The 22,973-nt window shown below is 33.0% G+C and overlaps 1 protein-coding gene across 8 annotated transcripts in view; it reads left to right on the forward strand.

The window, feature by feature from the left end:
• LOC149415420 (uncharacterized protein CG43867) overlaps nucleotides 1–22,973 on the forward strand; it is a 766,937-nt gene that overhangs the window by 555,461 nt on the left and 188,503 nt on the right. For 2 of the 8 annotated variants that reach the window (XM_089642601.1, XM_089642603.1), the window contains exon 1: nucleotides 12,670–12,785. The exons of the other annotated variants lie outside the window; for them this stretch is intronic. The gene's annotated coding sequence lies outside the window, so the exon portion shown is untranslated. Of the gene's footprint in view, nucleotides 1–12,669; nucleotides 12,786–22,973 lie in introns of those variants that run through there. 8 annotated transcript variants of the gene reach the window in all.

Genomic DNA, 22,973 nt, shown 5'->3' on the forward strand with positions numbered 1-22,973 from the left:
ATTTTTACATCACCCGAGAATGAGCCATTAAATGTAGTTTGTCTTATTAATAACACAATAATGTAGTATAAAGACCTCTACTCTTCAAATACAGAAAATTTTGTTGGGTTTAGTTATGTGTGAATTTGTATGAAGTGTTTGTTCAAAGAAATATGTATTTTTATTTTACGGCTACTTTATTTGTAAAGTATCTATTTTTAAAGATATTATAATTAAGTAACTAGCCATCAAGACGTTTCTCGCATGGTTAGGCAGAGAGGATGAACTCCACACAACTCTTTCCATGTTTCATTCACATGTATACGTCGTCTCATGTGTATTTTTCCGTTGTACTGACTTTAAAAATTTTATAATCGAACCCGATTATATATCGTGGTCAAGAAGTTGCGTGTTGGGTTAGGTTAGGTTAAATTAGGAAAAATTAAAATATTTAGGTTTTGTAATTTGAGTTATTCCACGAACCGGATTCAATAAATAGTTTAAATGTGTATAATATTTTGCACCTCGCCCTTGTGTTAAAGGTAATAATTGCAGTATCTTCAGGTGAAGACCAGATCTTTTCGTATGCATATCATCGTGGGTTAATGCTTCATAGAACTGAAATAATAATAGAACTTGAAAATTAACTTCGAAATTTCATGAATTGTTCAATTTCTGTGAAACAACCCGTTCCTTCTATTATATTTTCCTCCCCAACTTTACATCCAACATAACAACACTTCCTATATTTTGCATGCCAAATTTCTATTTTCTCAATGAATGAATGCAAATCTTGTGTGGAATAAACTCACTTCCGGAAATCCGATCAAGCTGAAACTCGGCAAATAGACTCGTTGTCGATGAAAATTCAATCTATAAAAGTCGGTACCATCCAATTTGGCTTACGATTAGATTCAATCCAGTGAAAACAACAAAAATTATACTACATTTTATAAGTTTGATAACAGTTGTTATGAGCCAGTCCCTGTGGTGGTCCCTGTGGTGTCCCCCTTTTTTTATATTAATCATAAGTTTTTAAAGTTGTTCTTTGAAATTAACTAATAGTCGGTGCAAGAAATGGCGCAAGTGCCTCGAAAATTGAAAATAGATATTTTATGGTTGTTTAGTATTGAAACAGTTTTTGGATAATACCTACCATTTTTCCCATCATATACTATCCATTTCCTTCCCAAAAACAGCCTTACCCATATTGGAAAGAATAAGATGTATTTGTTGCATTGTAAATTGTCACAAGTACAACATTCGAATTCGTGTCGTGTAGCAAGAAGGTGCAATCGTCGTGTCCTCGTCGTATTATTTACATGCTTTGTGCTCGGTTTGCAAATATCAAAATCATATTAAAGATTATCTCGTTTTGTAGGAAATTTGCAATAGTGCAAGTTCGTCGAGAGCCTTATTGCCGGGATTCTTGGGAATTCAAGGTAGGCTGTTCCTTCATTCCACTTTTCCCGTGATTTTTTAAAAACCAATTGAATGAGCTTTACATTGTCGTTTTTTTGTGGATTTGATTTACAGTTCATTGCAACGTGTTCTATACACGTTGCAATGGTAAAAAAGGTTTGTTTTTTTTTAACATTTTCCTAACCCAATTTCCGTAGACTGTAAAATCAAAATATTTATTTATTTATACTGAGTTTTCGCAGATGTTCTCACATACAAAAAAATAATGTTGTTATACAAATAGGTACATAACATTACAAAAACCAAATGAGTTTTTTTACATCTCACTATGTGAAAATATCTTGTTTTTCTCGTCTGACTAACGCTCGTTTTGAAACCTGATTAATACCATGATTATTTAACTTGCCTTCGCCCAATTTATACGGGTCAGTCAATTTGTGCGCCATTCCGGCCAATTTCTGAATTTTTTATCTGTCCTGTGAAAAATGTTAACAATTAATTACTTTGTCAATACAGTTTTCCAAATATCGCACACCTAGATGAAGAGTAGTACAACTCAAAATATCTCTTTTTTCAGGAACAGCAAAAAACATTTTACTCGATTTTTATGTGACTGATTAAAAATATTTTTATATAATGTTGTATGTTATTTTACTAGGATATTTATTTTCTCAATTACTTATCATCAAATACACGTATCACTTGTTTATTAATTAATTTCGTGTATTTTAGTATTCGTGACTAAATCATTGTTTAATAATTTTATCAACTCAAATTAATCAACTATTATGAATTAGTAAAATTAAAATTACTTACTTTTGTTAACAAAACCGGAGTATGTGGAGTTGATATGTAGAACGCCCGAGAAACAAGACAGGTTCAATCACGAATACTAAATCAACTAAAATAATTCACGCTTTATGACTGCAGTTAATCACGAATACAAAACTAAGTCGAAATAATCCAGTCTTTGTGCGTATTGACAGCACCTTCCCCTACTGCTGGTATGTCGTAATTGGTGATGTGTTACTGTTGTTGGTGGTGGGTGTACATGGAGCAACTCAGAAAGACTAACTTACATCGCCATCACATTATTATTGATGGAGATTTTAAAACAGGTGTCTTTGTATTTTGTGTAGTTTTCGACGCAGATTCCGAAAATCGCAATAACTCAATTTTGAATTATTTCGAGTTGTGCTACCCTTTATCTTGGTGTGCGATATATTTTATTCAGTATACAGAGCAATTTAATTTTAGTTTAACCATTCAACAAATGTACAATTGAAAAGGTATCCGTCAATTCCGATCCTGACAGTAAATTTTTGCCATTAAAATCTGGTAACATTAATTCAATTATATTTCTCCCAATAATGAAGTCCCATTCAATTGGAGTTTCGAACTAAATAATGTCTGTCAATTTCCCAAATAGATAATAAGATTTTCCTCCGTGCCTTATCGAATAAAAGCATGTTTAAAATGCGTCCTTTGCAAATGACTGCTGTTTAATTACTGTTCTTGAAAGTTTGTCCAATTAAGAAGATAGCTTCTCAGAAAGATGCTAGCTAAAGAAAACACTTCATAATGAATTTCCACTTAAGCGAAGTATATATTTCATTATTATTTATTAGGTTTCATGGTGTTATCATTAAGTTTGCGTGAACAATATGCGAGACTTTAAATCATATGCCCATGGCGGTCTATCCCCCTCTTCCTATGTGACGGTTTACATGTATGTATTATGTATTTGTATCTCACAATATTTGTTTTGCCAGTTAATAAAAGCACTCACGTGAAGACACTGAAGCTATTATATCATTAATTAATTAAAGCTGAAGAGTGGGAATTATTAATTAATTTTAGCTGAAGTTTAGATGAAGCAGGAACCTAATAACACACCCTCATAAATCATTACGAAATGGCTGCCTACTTAGTTGTGGAGTGCATTTATTCTTGTTTTATCAATTTCAATGATGTGAGGAATGTTAAAAAAATAAACATTGTTATTACGTCGGAAATTAGAAAGATTCGTACTGTATTTCTGCAGGAGAAGCTATTTTGCCAGCCGAATAAGTTTATTATTGAATTATAATTTTGCTGAAATAACGCTTGTTAACAAAATTATAATTATTTCTGGCATATTTTTCTTATAAGCACATAATATAATTTTATTTTATTACGTCCGCGAATAATAATAATAATAATACACCCGTAGGTACTTCAGTCTCCCTATACTTTGAACATTTTATAAAATAAAGTTTGTTTCATAATCTCTTTAATAATGTGGGATCTTTAAATTTTAGCATTTTCTCCTGTTGAATCGAAATCTGTTACTTATGTAAGGGGAATATTTGCAAGAAAATATCGTTAATAATTATTAAGGTAAACATTGTGCTTATGAATTATTCATAATATTTAAATGTTATGTTTTTCTTTGGAGCAGGACTTGATTTGATATTCAATTAGTTCGCCCGAAAATTGATTTCATTCACCAACGGTATTTACCCTAAAGGTATAAGCATTCAAATATTCATCCAAATTTGCATTAATATTTGGGTGGGCTAAACCTACATACTTATTAGAGGAAATTATTTTAAAAAATTGAGCCTGTTGGATTGCGGTTTTATCAAATTTTATTTAAGGCGATGCACTACGTAGCAATGCAAAATCATGTGTTTTTGGTTTTTAAATTTGGTCGCCTAGAATTTTTTCAGATGCTTTAATTAAATACTGCGAGTAGAATACATCTTGGCCTTTGAAATAATCGAGTATTTTTTAAGATAAGTCATTTTATAAGCCCAGAAAAAAATAATGTATAAGACCTATGAAAACTGCTTTAAAGTTAAAAATCTCCTACTTATGAACCCATTTTCGGTTATGATTTTATTGTAAATGTTGCAAATTAATTTTGGCCATGTTTTTTTTTCTTTTAAATCAATTAAAAAAATAAAAATCAATAAAACAGGCGTATGGTGTTAAGCGGGAATTAAAACCTTATCGCCATCTACGTAAGGGGTGTTATTGATAACGGCTCGATTTAAAATATTACACGACGTAGTGCATCGCCTTAACGGTTAAATGGGAGAAATAAGAGATGATTTCGAATCTAAAGTCACTGTGCCAAATTTCTAATTTTGAAATTCTAGAGGTCCCAACCGCTCGAAATTGGTGTATAAAAGGTTAGAGGGAAGCTGAACTTGGACATAAAGCTAAAATTTAAAATTTCGGCGATCTCTTGAAATTTTAGAGTTCTCCACCAAAATGTTCATAATCGGTGAAGAGGATGTTGGGAGTACCTAAACTGTAATTATAGCCAAATTGCATTTCGACCCTAGATCCTAGAGTTGAAATCCTCTCAATTATTTATTTCCGTAAATGCTGTCCGATAGTTAACATATGTTCTGACGGACAAATTCCAAATGGATAATTATAAAACAAATTGCAAAATTGTTAAATTTTCGAAAACTTCTAATTTTGCCCAAATGGAAAAGAAAATTTAATGATACCCTGGCCGTCTCCAAATTATTAGCGAAAAGGATGTCGGCCGAGGTCTAAAATGACAAATTTTTGTAAAAAAATAAATGCACAATATTAAACAACATTGATTTGACAAAAGATCACAAGTGCGCAACACTAGATTGGGTTCTTCTTTAATGTATCAGCCGGTGAATACCAGAACATCATTTGGACAAGGGATTTTTTCTTATAAAGCTACGTTGCTTAATAATATGCTCGGTGAAAATATAAAAAAAACTTTAGGTTCGTTGAATCTATTTCAAAATGTGGTAATAATTCCATACAGGCTGAGAGTAGTGATTTTGGATTGCCCATGTCGTGGCTTCTGTCATGAATCACCTTAGGAGCCCCATATTAGATGTGATATATCTGTGAGTGCGTTATGTGTTGTACTTATTTGATTGGATATAATTGTAAAGCTGCTCATCTCGACACAGGAATTCTCTAGTGAGATGAGCAGCGGAGGAAAAAAATAATAAATATAAATATGTTTTTTCCCAATAGATAAAAAAAAATACAAATGATACTTGGGTGCCACAGTGAAAAATACAAAATATTCTCGAAATGGACAAAATAAATTCCCAATTGTATATTTTACTGTCCAAATCAGAGGTTCCCAAACTTTTTTGCCCCGTAGACCACCTGCCAAATATTTTTTTCCGTAGACCCCTGCCTGCCGAATATTGAATTTTCCTAAAACTATTAACGTCCCATGTGATAATCATTTACTTTTTTAGTAAAAATATTCCCTTCCCTTGCTGCCCAACAACCGGGTGGCGGTATAGTTGCGCTGTCTTTACATTGTGCAGACAGGGGCACCCTTGTGAGGTATTACACCAAATGAAAATGAAGCAGGATAAGCAACGGGAATTTCTTTCTGTAGCTGGCCCTACAGAACTGCCCCTTAAGTTCTTTGTTAGCGCTTATTCCGATCAGTTCTTCTTGTCATATGATATCCGATTCTTCAACATTCCACTTCCAAAGTAAAAATTTCCTCTAACTTAGTTTTTAAGTCTGTGTGAAGTACATTTAAATGTTGAACGTCATTATTACCCTGGACGTTTTTCAAAAACAAGTTGGGAATCTAGGAAAATTCGCGGCTTCCGATGTGCAATGTTTTGCTTCAATATATTAGTATTGACGAGAAAAGGAACGCATAATTTTATTTATATACCTCAATACAGAACTTTACGAAGTATAAAAATACAAATATCAAATAAGTAATTTCTCAGTCTATTATAAGTATTACGTAAACTGTGTTATTTGTGTTAGGTGTATTGTGTCATCTACGGAACTAACTTTAACGGTAAATGGGGGTCCGCTCGTATGTACCCCATTTGAATCTCGTGGACCCCCAAAATTTTTTCTCGCTGACATAGACCCCCAGCAAGCCGATATCGACCCTTGGGGGTCTATATAGACCACTTTGGGAACCTCTGTTCCAAATGGTTAAAATGAATCTCCGATTGGAGATAATTTTGTCCAAATGAACAAAATAAATTCCCAATTTGACAAAAACATCAAAAGACACGCCCCACGATGGTGCTGTTCAAACGCTTAAATGAACGTCCAATTGGACAACATTTTGACCAAAAGGACGAAATATGTCTAAATTCCTGGTATCTAATATAAATCAAATTCCTACCATATTTTATCATAAAATACCCTTGTTTGCAATAGTTATCATGTGTTAACCGTGTAGGTACATTTTTTTAAATTTTGTAGTTAATCGTCACATTTTTTGCTGTCTATATTTTTATAACTTTGCTTTATTTACGTATTTTTTGTATACTTTCGTATAACATTTAAAAAAACACAAACTTATAGTGTAAAAATTTTTCGTCTGTTAAAATTATATTGGTTCTTCTTTGAAATGAAGCAAACCTTGTTTTTGTATGATATTGTTCTGTGGTCCGTCCCGGGGAGTTCGCTGCCTCCGCTCGGTTGACTGTACCGCACGGTGTACATAAGCGGAGGGAGCTAGTCCGGAAATCATAACGTTTTCTTTGATGTAGGAAAGGCGTTCTTCAAAATATGATACGCCGGAGTTTACCACACTTTATTATGTTTGTGAGTCCAGGTTTGCAGTTTATAAACAGCGAGGTTCTTTTTACATTTTCTTCACAATACAGGGTTGTCTAATATTACATTTTTATTAAAATGCCCTCCCTCATTTATGATTTTTAAAATTTATTTTATTTATTTATCTATTTACGCCATCACAAGATTATTTCAGAAATAAAACATATTTACCTGATTCTCTGCGCTAAGCAATAGTTTAACTGTCTAATTTGAGTGTTAATGTTACTTCAGTATATTTCATTTTATAATACTATTTCGTGAGAGGTCCCAGGTTGCTATGATTTGCCTGTCGTAGTAGAGGTTTATCAAGTTGCAACCTTCTCATTCCAGAATCTGAAAGGTACTACTACTAAACTAACAGAAAAGATCAAGGAATATTAAGAAAATCGAAATTTGATTTCTGGATTTTAAAAAAACTTTTTTACATGTTACATAATCAATGCGTTGTAAATATTACAGCATCATTTTCTAGTGCTGCCTCGAAATTTATTGATTGCAGTTTTTCTTGCGTGTGTAAATTTTAGTTTTTGTTGCGGTTGTCCCAGCATAATTAATTTATCTTCGAGTTGAGACGTTCGGTACAAATACAAATTTGAATAGAAAAATGTACATAGAAATCAAAGAAAAATATATACAGATTTTTGATCGAATCGTAGGATTCGTAATACTTCTACAAGATTACGGGCTAGCACAGCTGCTAGCATCAGTAATTTTGACAAAAAATCTCTTAAACTTTAAAATTATAGGATATGTAAATTGGAATGCACGACCGGGAGAAAGATGGAAAAAAGCAGCAATTCAGGTCTAGTTTCTGGATGACAAGATCATGGAAAACTGCCAAAAATTAATAGATTCCAGGCCGAAACGAGTGCAAACTGCCATTGACGTCAAGGGAAGACATATTGCACAATTAAAAAAATATATGTATTATATAATTAAATATCATCTGCCGCTGAATATATTAATAATTAAATTATAATATTTGTACGTACACTGTTGGTTTTGAAATATGTCTATTATATCGAATAAAAAGTGGTGAATAGAAAGTATTTTAATTATTGAAGACAATATTAGCGATTTCTTAACGAAAATCTGAAACAGAAAAATCAGAAAAGGATACGGTCACATCTAGGACTCGAACCCAGGATCCTTGTCTTTCCGGGACACCGCTCTACCAACTGAGCTAATCGGACCCTATCCCCCTCGGTCACTTTTAACTGTATCAATAAGAACTACCAACATTGTCTTCATTTTTCACCGCACATTTTTATTGGCAATTAGAAAGTATTTTTTTATCATTACAAAATACCCGAAGTCCCCGGCTTTTTCCGGGCTTTATATAGATTTTGTAAAAATCGGATGTAGACATCGTTCTTATTGTTTTGAAAGTCAAGTGAACAAAATTTCTTAAATCTCGGAATAAAACTGTAAATATATATAAAAATCAAAGCAGCACGCCAGCGTATTTCCTTTTCCGTATCTAAAAGGAGGCAGTACTTTATAATTACGCTGCGCATTGATTGAGCGCGTTGCATACCCGTGCACGATTGTAGGACGCGCGCCTTCAATTAAACACGAGATAAGAAAGAGAATAAGGGTAACAAATCCGTGCATGTTTCAAGACAGTACTGCTTCCTATTGAACACGGAAAGCGAAATTTGCAGCCCGCCCGCTACAGATACTCTTCTTTAAATAAATAGATTATATTTGTTTCCATTCATTTTCAATTTGGGAGGCCGATATGAGTAGCGCCGCCCCGGGATTTTTTTATTGGATTACCAGCTTCTCTGCCATAAATCACCCTAAGTGGTTCGCTACGTTTGGTGACTTAGCAGGTGTGCTTTGGAGAGATTTTTCCGGGTCTTGACGACGGGCGCGTCTGCCCACCAGCTGCATGGCAGGCCGGATCAGGAGAAACTGGTTGTGGGAGACCTTTTGATCTCTCCAGCATGACCCTTTCGGAACATCTCCTTCCACCGCAGTGGGAGGGATGGGTTCATAGTATTTCACTCCTGGACATACTGATCCCCAGATTCCTACCTACCCCTCATACATTTTTTCCTTCACAGAACTTCCCCCCTTCCTTTCCTTAAAAGACGCTCCACACAGCATCCCCAAAGATGATATGAAATAATTCTCCTCAGGGCCTCCTGTGTGGACCAATGTAAAAAAAAAACGCAAAATACTGTGCGCAAATTATCACACCAAAAATATTTTTGATTTATCTGTACAACTACCAAAAAGTTGATAATTTGTAAAAAATGCTGAATATTTTAATATCGAAATGTAAACACATTAATTCAGGTTTATCCAATTAAATTTGTTTTCATCACTTCTCTCATATAATTCCCGTTCGAGGCCAGCCTCCCTGGATGTAGGCTACATAGCCGCTCGATGCTAGTTGTACGCAACAGGCAATTTGAATTTTAATAAACCCCACCAAGTCTTGTTGCCGGAGCCAGACTGCCTCCACCATCTGAAATACATTCTCGTTGAATCGCATTAACTCAAAACTCTATAATACTCGTTCATATAAAGTTCGTACCAGTTTATCATTTGCTTTTATTTGTTTGGTTGTGTCGTGTAAAATCACGGATTTTTTGTGGTAAATTTATTTTCGGTGAAGATTTATTTTTAATTTTTTTAATGATAAACTTATGTTTATAAGACAAGGTTTTATGCATAGCATAAAGGATAACATATATTTATAAGCAATAATTAGTCGCCTGAAATATCAATACAAATTGCAAACTTCTAATATTTTTACTCGAAAGATATTTTCAATTTTGGTTATGTTTTTGCTGAATTATTGAATTGTAATCAATCGTTTTCAACTAATAAGAATATTTTTCTGTCTGCCAAGGAAACTATATTTTTAGTAACTTTAAAGTTCACGTAATAATCGTATTATAATTAAGAATACTTTTACGTTAGGAGGCATACAGAAATTGTGTCAATGACGGTACATGTAATACGGACTGCGCGAAACTAAATCATAAATCTAATTTAAAATATCTTGTTATCTTAATAGATAAAAATGTTAAATGGAAAGACCATATCAATCTCACTGTTGAAAGAATAAGAAAACTTATCTATATTTTCTATAATTTACGAAATATTTTAAATAAGAAAACTATCAAAATTGTCTATTATGCATTAATTCAGTCCATATTGCACTACGGGATTATTGGGTGGGGAGGGGCTTTTAAGGCTTCTTTACAGCCCATAATAACAATTCAAAGAATAATTATAAAAATCATCCTTAGGAAACCATTTGACTTCCCTACTTTAGATATATTTCGGGAATTAAATGTACCATCTATCACAGAATTGTATAAGAGAATCGCCTTATATCAATTTTATAAAGAATATTTTATTTATAAAATTCACCCCTCAGATAGCATAAGCAATAGATTCAAAACTAATGGCTTAATCGCCATTCCTATGCTTAGAACTACCACGGCTCAACACCACTATTCGTATTTAGGTGTGAGATGGTACAATATATTATTGTCCAAAACAAAATTAGTGTAACCGAAACTGAGAATTATGAACAATTCAAAAAGTTAATTAAGTCCCTAAAATTGGATGATGATATATTGTACCCCTAATTTTCTTACACTTACTCAATCTGTAAAAAAATATATATTAATTTAATTGTCTTTAAAAAACTATTTTTCTAATTTGTTTACCTGATATATTGTACCCTTAATTTCCTCACGCTTACTTAATCTGTAAAAATATATATTATTTTAACTATCTTTAAAAACACACTTTTCTAATTTGTGTACCTATGTTAATATTATGTTTGTATTAATATCAAATTTTTTTGATTATTGTTTAAAAAATCATTAGAACTAAAGGTAAATACTCCTCCCATAAACACGAGCTCCTGGAGCTCAACTTATGGAGTAGTAGAATAATAACGAAAAAATTATACATATAAGTCTGCATATTGTCTTCATTTATAATGTTAATTTATTTACAAGTAATAAATAAAAAAATATTTTTACATAAAATACTGGTGAATGCTTCTCTAAGGAAATCCTCGTTAGAGGCAGCTAAATCTTTCAAACTGTGGGTTCTGGCATCATTTGATTTGCTCAGCTTTTTGCGTCCACTGTTTTCAGATTGAGACTCTTTCCACTGTGAGCTGTAAAGCTTTTGACATATCAATTTGATTGTCAACGAACAAGCCGAGGTGCCATGATATTTATTCTATGTTTTTTAATTAGAAATCGTAGCAAAGTTAGTATTGCATATATTTAATTTATTATTAAAAATTAATTTGGTGTTCTTTGACCAGATTTGAGTAGCCAGGTACTTCCCCACATTCCTCTTCCCCATCTCCTTCCCTTCCTCACCACCTCCAGCCTCACAGATGTCCCAAACATAAAATACATATAAAATGATTCCTAATATATATATATTAATTGTTCACCCGTTATATTATTATGCTCCGTGATGAGAGGAAATTCTGTCTGAATTTAAAGTGAAACACGTATACTGTACTATTCCAGCGATTAGTTGCCATCGCAACGCTTTGTTCCCCGCCACATCGTGTTTCGCAAATCATCACTTCTATGAAATTTGATGAATTTAATCTACATACGGGGGATGTCGAATTTACCTTGTTTCATTGTTATTATTCCTGAATTTAATAATTATTTCAAAATATACACGTACACGTGTGGTATATTTTAATCATGCTATCATTACGTCTGTTTTTATTTCCTTGTTTCATTTATCCATAGAATAAAGAATCTTTATTCTTTTCTTATTTATATATATTTTCCGCTTTTACGCAGTATTTGAATTAAAACGATTTACGAGTATTCTGTGTAATATATATAAAAAAAATATTCATGGTCGGTGGACCGGTCGGTGGCTGAGTTGACATCGCGCTTGGGTCCCACTCAGGCGTAGTGTGTTCAATTCCTCGGCTGGCCAAGTCCTCCATCACAACACCAGCAACATTTTCAGCTTATTGTGGCGGTAGTAAATATAAGTATTCAAATATTGTCAGGTTAACCGTAACCCGAGAATGTTTGTCTTTCTTTAAAAAAAATTAAAAAATGGTATATTATTACTCCTTGTTACTACCGGATTTCGCGCGACCTTCTTTAAGTTACAATATATGTTTTAAATTTCTGTAACAAAGTGTTAATGTATTTTCATAAATCTTGATGGAAATGATATTGCGAGTTTAGAAGAGCAAGAGTAATGCACAAAAAGCTATCCCTATTTCTTACTGGTGCAACGCACAGATTTTCTTAAACGTAAATATTATTTCTTTGGAATAGCTAGTAGGTACTTGGTTCAAATGGTCAGTATACAATTTATTCGTTACACCAAAATAACACGAGCACGAGCTTAGCCATGAATAAAACAATATTTAAAACGTAAATTCAAGAACATCGACGCCCTCGCGCCTCTCAGAATTATTCATCTGCCCTCCAATAATCGAGCGTCGACGCTACGTTTCTACATAATACACTGGTACCTACTTCGCCGGCGCATAACGGCCAGTAACACATCATATGCACTACCTAGCGTCGCCTCTACAGTACTACGGCGTAGGCTGTACTCTGTGTACTCCGTATAGCTGTAGCCAGTAGCCCACGGGCGCCGCGGCGGCAGTCGAGATCCTACGCTCCGGGATCGTAGACGTCCGCCGCTACGAGACGCCCGAATTCCGAACGCGCTACGCAACATACACGTTTGGCGCGAGTGAATACAAAAACAAATGTTTTTTAAGGTTCATAACGCGTAACGATATTTTTTGACAGGTTTTCACAGTTTATGCGACAAATTTATATACATTTTTTATCGTGCGTAACGTTTTTCAAAGCCTGATGTGTATAAATTTTCTTTATTTAGGATTTTACGAATTTATCGCCGCCGTGCAAAATTTATGAAAACATCCAATAAGCACATATTACCAAACCGATTCCCATCAAATAATTAGTAGTGTTTATTCTGCTTATTCTTCAAAATAATAAATATTTGAAGAGTAGCGACGCAGTATTAATGATTTGAATCTAATTAATTAATCCAATTAATATTTTTATTGATTTCTCGATGTTTTGTTTTTATTTTCACTTGAAACAGTTTAAGGAATTGCGTTTTTAAAGCCATCATTTCCGCTTCTCAATTATACAACCTGAATATCAAGGGTAATCAACAACAGTTTTATTTGTATAAATTAACCTGACATATTTTTATATAGTTTCATCAATATTTGCCTTTGATTTTCAATTTAGCAATTCTTACCCAACTTGCTTTAACAGTTATGTTACAAAATGCATAATGTTGCTTTTTTCACTGTGTATTAAATTATGAATCATATTATGATTAAGTATGTTAAACGTATCAAGAATCAAGCGTGCTTAAAGTATTTTCATAAAAAGTATTTTGGTGTATGGAGGTAATACGGCAATGTTTTTAAATGTACACTGTAAATATTAATGACTTAGTGATGTGGTTGACGAACCTGACTTGATTTCCAGAGATGTAACTATGACTCCCGTTGTATGCAAACATTTTTGATTGATTTATTTTAAGTGCAGTATTAATTATGTTTTACTATAATAATGTGTTGTGTTGTTGATTTTTGAAATTAATGAACTTGGCTTATTTTTACTTAACTTTCTTTTTTTTAACTTTCGCCCAAGACAGCCGAACTGGTTTCAGTTAGAAACATCATATTTGAAGCAAAAAATGTAGCGAAAGCAAAGGGATTTTTCCTGTGTAGACAATTCTAATTATTGATTTATATCTGACCTATTTCCTCTACGTGCATATATTTTTTTATATCGGCTGTCCCCGAATCACTGTGGTATCATCTGCTTTATAAAATAGAGCCAGAAATTGACTCGGTTTTCTCGTAAAATACTCGTTTTATATCGCTTCGAATTTCGGTCGGAATTTTGCCATTTAAAGGGAGCAGTCATCATAAAATATTGCCTTTTTTGTTCTTTCTAATAGAAGATTTACAAATTGTGGTTCTGACTTTTGAGACAGACAAGAAAAATATATTTTGCATGTAATATTTTAAGCGCCTATTACATTGCATTTTTTATATCTTGTGTTTCAACATGTTCCATCAATTTAAGAAAGATGGAGCATTGTATGATATCTTTTACGAAAGTCTCAAATATTGCCTTTCATTGGAAAATATTTACTTATTTTTTTATTAGAAGATTTGATTGTTAACTCATGCAAATTTGGGTGATCTTTACGTTTGACATACCTGATAGTTGTACCAAAAATACATTGATGTGGGTATATTATGACTAGTTTTTACAATTAATTTTGTAAAATTGTAATTCAGTCCCTCCCTCTTGCCTTTGTTAGCATTGTTTACCAATCTGTCGATTAGTGACTTAAAACTAGTTAGACTTGCTTTGTCCAGAGTTTCTGGACACTATAACACTTAAAGGAACTATAACTATAGTTCTATAAGGAACTATAACTATAACACTTAAAAATCTTTTTCGTTTTGTATAATGTCAAACCACAAAGTGTTTGCTTTCTTCAATAATATGACACTTCTGATCGCGAAGTATTAGCAGGTGGAAAAGTGTTTATTGTATTGGGAAGTATATCATTATTAAAGATAGCTTAATCTGATCTAAATCTTTGATTTTTGAGGGTGTCTTTTATCAGGTTGATAATTTAACTATATTTACAGGAAACAAGCTTAAATACGCTTGTTTTACAATATTTAGTAATTTTTAATGTTAAAGCTATATAAGTTGATGTAATCGACGTATTTTGATGGATTATTATTAATTAGCTTGTGGTTGTTTTTAAATATTGTTTTTTTCAAATTAGCATTAAACATTTCTAAAGAATTTAGGTATGTTTCTAAGGAAGTAATATGTGCCAAAATCACAAATTTAATTCAATATGAAAAAAGAGTTACTTTGAGCTCTGCTCTCAAATTTAGATTTATGGATTTATTTTAACCAAAACACAATCGCTATCTTAATGTGAATAATGACTTTAACTGATTTTAACCACCCTCTTCTGGGCCTATAGCAAAGAATTGTGATTTCAAATGTCATAAACTGGAGTATACTATTTCGTTCCCAAGTTATTTTATCTTCAACAATATTCAATGTCTGATTTCAAATGTTTTCTTTTATCAATTTTCTACCTAACGGCATAGTAAATTGTGACATTTCCCGACGTGTTTCGCCAAGGGCTTTCCACTAACGAGCGCTTTTTCTCGTTTGTTTTTGTTCCTTGGAGATTTACCCTTCCCCTTCCCTTTCCCCTTCGCCGCTCTTCTCCTTTTCCGCCATTTTCCCCTCCCCCTCGCACATCCCCCACCCTTCCTTAACCTTGTTCTCCACCGTCTTGTAAAATAATTCTTGAAGTTGTGCCCAGAAAAAATCCATCCATTTTAAGCAGTGATTTAGTTAATACTAGATAAATCCATTCTGACAAGTAAACCCAATTATGTTTGTTAATGATATCGTCAGTAAAAATAGAACTCTATAGTTTTTTTTAAACCTCTGGATTATAATACCTAATGTTTATCAATAATACGAATTATATATGTATGTATGTCATTGTTCATACTATGTACATTTTTATTAAAAAATTACTAAAAAAATTACAGAAAAAACATTTTAATTCGATTTTCGTCGTATTTTTTACTGTCTGGTTCATTTTTCTTAAGTTAGGCGCAGTTTTTCAGCCTTCATGGACTGCATGCCATTGCTGATGGCTGAATTACACGACAATATCATGCAGGTGGGAATTTCAGGTGCCAATCACTGTCATACCAATCATTGTACCGTACGTACCGTACCAATCACTACCATAAAAATACGGACATAAGACATGGACGAAATTACACATGGAGAGAATTACATCTACTTTAATAACATGTGCTGGAATTAGAACGCAACATTACTTTTTCAATGTAAAGTTTATTAAGCACACTCTTTTGACATGTGTATTACCAGTAGATATATTTTCTTTATGTGTAATTCCGTTCGTGTGTAATTCTAAGCGTAAGTAGGTACTTCTGGTAGTGTAATATTGGTACGTGAAATTCAAGCCTGTTGAATTTCGTTCTGACACTACACTTATACTTTCTAGATAAGTATTGTCAAATCCAGTATAATATTGTTTACTCTGAAGCTATGAATACCACAAGCAGGAAAAGGCATCAAAAGACCTTTGGGTGAAAAAACAAAGGTATGCAAAAAAAAGGGTCCTCACTAGATACAACTTTGTCGCTCACACATAACTATTCTTTATCTGTCGACTTTTTACTTCTGATGCAGCCCGATTTTATAATTTCGAAAATTGGTGATGTGAAGCGATTTTTATTCGATATTCCATGCTCATTCCCTATTTTTCAAGATATTATAATCTCTGCACACACATTTGCTATGGTTGTGATAGCTAAAAGGTTTTTTGTGTAGATTGTGTAACTATGATTTAATAACATGACCACTTATGAACATGATATTACCGTGATAAATTTTGCTGTCACGTGTGTGGGTACACATAATTTTTCTGAATTATTTCATTTTCAAATTCAGAATTTAAATAGTGCGATCACACGGTATTAATATCGAGTGGAAAATATTACGACTTTCATATTTTACCAATAATTAATTTCTAATATAAATTTTTTGTTACTATATTTTATCCATGCCAATGTCTACTTTTTTTTAGTGGATTTGATGAAAGGGTGCGAGAAATATACCACCGGCAATTTATTAGGAATAAACTGTATTCAGTTCACCTTGAACTAATTAATTCATTCAGAAACTTGACTTGATTTTAATTTACTTTATCGAGTCAACTCCTCTTAAATATGATTAGAGTGCATATTTTTATATCCAGCCAAATGTGGTTTTTTTCATAAGGTCAAGTCCCACCAGGTGCATTTTATGTCTTTGGTTTTATGATACACAGAGTGAGCGACACGGCATTAGAAATGATTAATGGTAGCCGTAACAGCTTAGGCCATGTTTCCACGGTGTCACGGATTGTTTTGAAGGCAATTTGTTGTTATTTTCCTTCACTAACGTAATTCCTTGGCAATTTTCATCACTCAACTTAAACTCAAACGATTTTCTGTCGGGAAGGAGATTTCTGAAAGGTTATTTGTATATTGCCAAGCACACAAATAACCTTTCTACATACAAGCAGAACATGAGAATGTTGTATAGATGAATGTACAATTTTAGTTGGGTTATGTAGGTTAAACATTAAGAATGCACAATTACTGTTTATTAGTATATAATTGGTTGTTTAGAAATACACAGCGCCCTTAAATGATTTTTTTATTAAAATGACGCTAGACAAATCATCAAATATAATTATTAGATATTTTATATATGTCATGTTCTACATTTGTTATGCGTTTACTGGCTGGCTATCCGTTATGTACGAGTTTCACACTGTTTTTCTTATCAAGTTTGAAAAACGTGGAACAAAGACAACTTCATGTAAAATGCTGAAAATTACGATTTGTGGTGATCTCTGAAACTTAATTACATGATTATTTACCTTTGTTTAGTGTTTTTTGCATTAGAAAACAGATACTTTGCTTATGTTAGATTGCGGTTAAAATAATACTAAGCGATATTTATATTACAGCTATTAAGCGAATGAAGAGATGGTTGCCAAGCTTTCTTAATTACAGCAAAAAATACACTACATTATTCAGCATTCTTAAAACCCAATTAAATTTTCAATCAATTCGTCTTTTCCTAATTTCCTAAATCCCCTTGAACTGGATCTGAAAATTCTCGTTAATATCTACACAATTCGCATTGAATTTCAATAACGTCCTGGCCTTCATTAAGTCCTACTTAAAAACGTATCACCGTTTCCACTGAGGGTGGGTGGTTGGTGGAACCCACTCCTAAGCAGATAGACAATAGAGCCTTCTTTAACCCTCACTCTTTTGTCTCATGTTTGTAAAGGCAAAACCTGCCTTGTGATTTGGAAACAAGGATGTAGCGGAGAATGTTTTCCTTGTTCCTAATGAACGTTGTTTGGCTTAGGGCGGATTGAATTCTGGGTAAGTTTGGACAAACTCAATGCTGTTTATACTGCGCACATGTAAATTACACTATTCAGTATAATTAGTTGTCAATGTTATCTGTTTATTTTAAATGAAATTATTACTACAGTAGAGAAAATAATATCATACAATCATCACGCCATTTACCAAGAGAAAAGCGAACAGGTTGAACCTTCACCCAACTTTGTCCTAGCGAACACTTCTTACTTCATTCACATTAATACTAATGCTATAGACTTCTGATTCGACTGACTCTATTTATTTGCTTAATCGTTTCTTATCTTACTGGTTGTCCTGGACTTATTATTCCATTCACCTGCACATCATACGCTTAGTTCGGCCTTGCATTCATATTCGAAATACGGTCATGTATGCTTTTACGCACATTCCCCTCGGGGATCTAATTCTACTAAATTCTCCATATTTTATCATTCGCCCAATTCCATATCCCACTGCTCACTCACTAAAATGTTTATTATTCAAATAATACTCACTTCATCAACAACGCTATGATAAGTATACATATCGAACTAAAACATAGTAACTATTTAATGATTTATACATTGAACTCTGTCGTATTTTGTCATCACACTATTTACAATGACATAAGATTGATTGTTTGCCACAAAATAAAATATAAACATTGAAATGTTCTTTCACAGTACGAAGTATCCCGATTTCAAAATTAAATTTCGGCTTTTACAATACCTACGGGGTACATTAGAAATAAAGTTAGTATAAGCTATAACTTGATTTTTAACACAATGAGCAGTAGGATTCTAAAAATGAAAGTAAATTTAATAACTATTATAGTAAGCGCTGTTTAATAATACATTTAAACAAATTAAAAAAACTTTGTATACACCAGTACTTAACCAAAGAAGTCTTTCAAAATTATCTTTCATTATTATCCTTACTAAGAAACAATTCGTTTTGAAACATGTCAATCCTTTTTATTTAAATAGTGGGGTATACTAAATTATTTATTCATTTTTGGAATGTGGTATTATTAATAATAATATTTAATTATTGAAGACAATATAAGCGATTCTTAAACGAAAATTTGAAACAGAAAAATCTGAAAAAGATATGGTCTTAAACCCAGGACCTTCGTCTTGCCGGGGCGCCCCTGCAAAGTGTCCCTTCAAGAGCTTGCCACAAAGTGAATTTGCCATTATTTAAGAGGTAATAATAAATTATTAGTGGTTACAGTAATTGTATAATAATAATAGTTCTTTATTCAGTTCACAAATGGCTAAAATAGATTTAAAATAAATATTCGTAAATGTCTTCAGGAGTATTCTGTAATAATACATTCCATAAGTGAAAATTATTTTTAATAATATAACATTTCATTATTACAAGGAAAAATAAATAACCCCTATTTCTATTTCTAAATTCACGCAGTCGAAATTTATAAGTTCAGGAATCAATGTGCGATCTATCGATGGATTTATTAATAATTAAAAATAATTAAATCACGTTTTGTTCTTCTGTCAACTACAGTTGATTAAGTTGATACAATAATGCCAATAGGTGACGCCCAATATATCTTGTTCAGCCTAGTTAGTGTACGGATATTTTCAAGAATATGACTAGTTGAACATTCAGATTCAAAACACATAATTCAATCTGCTATCAATAAATCATCCAGTTCAATCGCTTTGCTTCCCCCGAGAAACTAACAGAAACTTTCCCACATCTCAGCAGTTGATAACAAGTAGATTGTTTTTCTTCGTTCTCGAAATGCATTCGGAAGATATCTCAAATTATTCCCCCTTCTTCTCTCGCAACTTCTGTAAATTCATCTCGGATCGATTCTAACTAAAGTTCGCCTTCTACAACTTGGTTTTATTCATTGAATGCTCTAGTTCATTTGTAATTGTGAAATGGAATTTCTCAGCCAACTTAAGTAAATTTATTTTTTTGGTAGTTGTGCCTTTATTTTTTAATAGAAATCTTTAGTCCATCGTTCCGAATTAGATAGAGTTTTCAAAAAGATTTTCCTTAAACAGCTTGTTTATTGTTATCATATATTGGTACTCCTTTTTTACCACAAATTGACTGTCTCGTTTGAGCTGTCGAGAGTCAAATCCCTCGTCAAAAATAAACTTAATAAAGACCGTTCAAAAAAACTAATCAAGGATAGCACCAACATTTCTTAGCACGCGTAAGGTCGAAGTGTCGTTTAAGTGAATTGAAATTATTAAAAACCTATAATTTGTTCTTCGATCGATGGTGTTTGCCCTTTCAATTGCTTGTCTTCTTATCACAACCTTTTCCATTTCATTAAAAAAGTCTCTTGCCAAGTATTTACATTGAATGTATAGAGAAACATTTCTTTTCATGCGGCTAAGTGGTCGGCAAACACCAAACTCGTCGAAGTGATCAAGGCGTGTATTTACTCCGCGCTTCCGAGCTAAAAATAAAATCCCTTTTCATTCTCCGAGTAGGACACTATTTATGTCGACGCAATTTGACAACCGGAGATTGTTTCACTGCATTAAATCATTCGATTTAAGACGTTTTGTTAAGTAAAATGCATTAAAATAAATTTCAGCTTGAATTTCCCCTTCGTTTAGTTACCGTACATCGTACGTAATTAAGTATAAATATGAAAATCTGTTTGCTGTTTCTAAAATATCAATCTGTAATGGCAGGCTCTGATAAATTGACTCAAATTTATTTATCAAAATGTTGTTCAATCGAATGAGCATGTGCCATTCATAAATTGTCAAAATATTCGATTATTCTCACTACCGGATACAGTATTTACCAGCGAAATTATTAAATTATTGTAATTGTCGGTTTAGAACCCTAACTTTCTTCACTTTTTAGACACATGTTTAATATACAAATTGTTTCGAGTGTGCTCATCTTTGTACACTGCACATGTTCATATCATTCAGCGGCAAAGTGTAAATAAAAAGAGCATTCAAACGTTCGACGTAGATTTATTTCTGTCCCTAACAACGGAGTATCAAGATTAATCTGCCTGACAATGTTGACGCCTGTATATTTTGCGTCTTTCTTGCGGATCCAATTAAAATGAAATAAACTTTTTGTATTTTATCTATATATGTTTCGTTTCTCTTCTCTTTTTCAATCTATTTGCGACGTTGTAAAAGCAGTTACGGAGACTTATTCCCATCTGTCTCCAAGGCTACAGCTGTGTAGACGGTAACTGAGACAATCAGAGAAGAGTTGAATTTTAAGAGAAAATAGTAAAAATACGGCAAGAAGCGTCGTGTTTGAGCAGGGAGAAAGTTGAGTTTGAGTGCTAGCTGTCAGTTTGTTAAGCGTCGCGACGCCGATAAAGCTACGGCGCTCGTTAGCGACGCCTCCTTCAAAATGTTAACGACTCATTCTTCAAGCATCGGGAGCTTTTTACTGTTTTACTGTTACAACGGCAAGTGGCAAGTGGGCGGTCGTTACCCAGATTTGTGTGCTCGTTCGCTGCGGCTATAGTTCGTATAGCGGTTATATTGCCCGGCCAAATGGATGTCAATCTTTCACCCTTTGTGACGTTCTTTAGGTTGTTATGGCTCCGCGCCTTGTATTTAAAATAGATTTTCTTACATCAGAGTTCTTTACAGCGGAAATTGCAACAGCCACAATAGCGGTTAGCGGGTATCTAACCGTAAACTCCCAACCAAATGTCGAATGTGTAAATCATTCTTTATCGGGCTTTTATTTATCAACTGTGTCGGAAAATGTAAAATAATTAATTGTGAATTTCTGAAACATTTTTTTACTCATCGTTTTTTTTTAGTTTTATTTGTCAACATTCGATAAAGCGAACATATCATCACTGTGAAATTAATTATGTATTAGGCTAAAATCCTTATTCTCTAGTCGGCCTAAAAATGTATCGAACAATTAAATATTATTAATTTATTTGAAAAGAGTTTTGATTCGCAGAAAATTAAAGTAGGGTGACAGTGTTCGAAACGTCGAAAACACTGTCATAACATAACTTGTTGTAACTTTGAATGCTAAAAACTGAACTAGGCTGGTGAATGTTTGCTACTTCAACCTACGTTGTTTCCTTGTATTTTGACACTCTCCGGTTATAATTCCAGCTGATAAGGGCTGTGTAGAAGAGAGTATAGTGTAATGTTGTATATAGAATGTGTAATGGGCGTTTTGATTCACTACCTTGTTAGAGCCGCTTCCTCTAATACATAACGTACAATTCTCTCCTCAAACACGAGTCTTCTTCTCCCTTTCTTCTTCCTTTTCGTGTTTGCCTTCTTCCCAAACGGTAAATGGTCACGGAGCTCGGTTTAGATCTTAAAAGGTCCGGGATTTATCTCCTATTGTCTCTCCTAAACACTCTCGCTTAATGGTTTGGCGAAATGCACTACTGCGGGCGATAACTTCCCCGGCATTAGCGGGAATCGGGGGATTTACAGAACACTACAGACGTTTAGTATCTGATGTTATATTGAATAGACAAATAATGAATCCTCGAATCGGATCTTCATCAATCCTGTTAGTAGTGGTACAGAAAACGACGTGTTTCGTAATTCATTCGCGTAAATCTATTCACAATTATCGTTTTAATTGAATCTTCCAAAATATAATAACTGCGATATTAATATATGTTTGAGTTCATGTTACTTGCCATCTTGTAATTATTATTATTATTTTATTTAATTTTCAAATTAAAAAAATGTATTACAATTTTAAAATAATTTTACATAATACAATATAAATTATGTACCCTATAATTAAGCTGTACTTGTGTGTATGGGGGTGTGAGTAACTAATAAATAATTTTAAAATATGTTTTTTAAAAATCTTTTATTTATTTACTTTTTTTAAATGCGTGATTCGTTACGTAATTATACAACATTTAGCGAAGAAACAAATATTCACTATTCCAAAACTACTGAAAACAAGTTAATAACCGCTT

This window comes from Hesperophylax consimilis, chromosome 18 (genome assembly GCF_061612785.1).
Source record: "Hesperophylax consimilis isolate HC1 chromosome 18, BYU_Hcon_1.0, whole genome shotgun sequence".
In the NCBI taxonomy this organism is placed as follows: domain Eukaryota; kingdom Metazoa; phylum Arthropoda; class Insecta; order Trichoptera; family Limnephilidae; genus Hesperophylax; species Hesperophylax consimilis.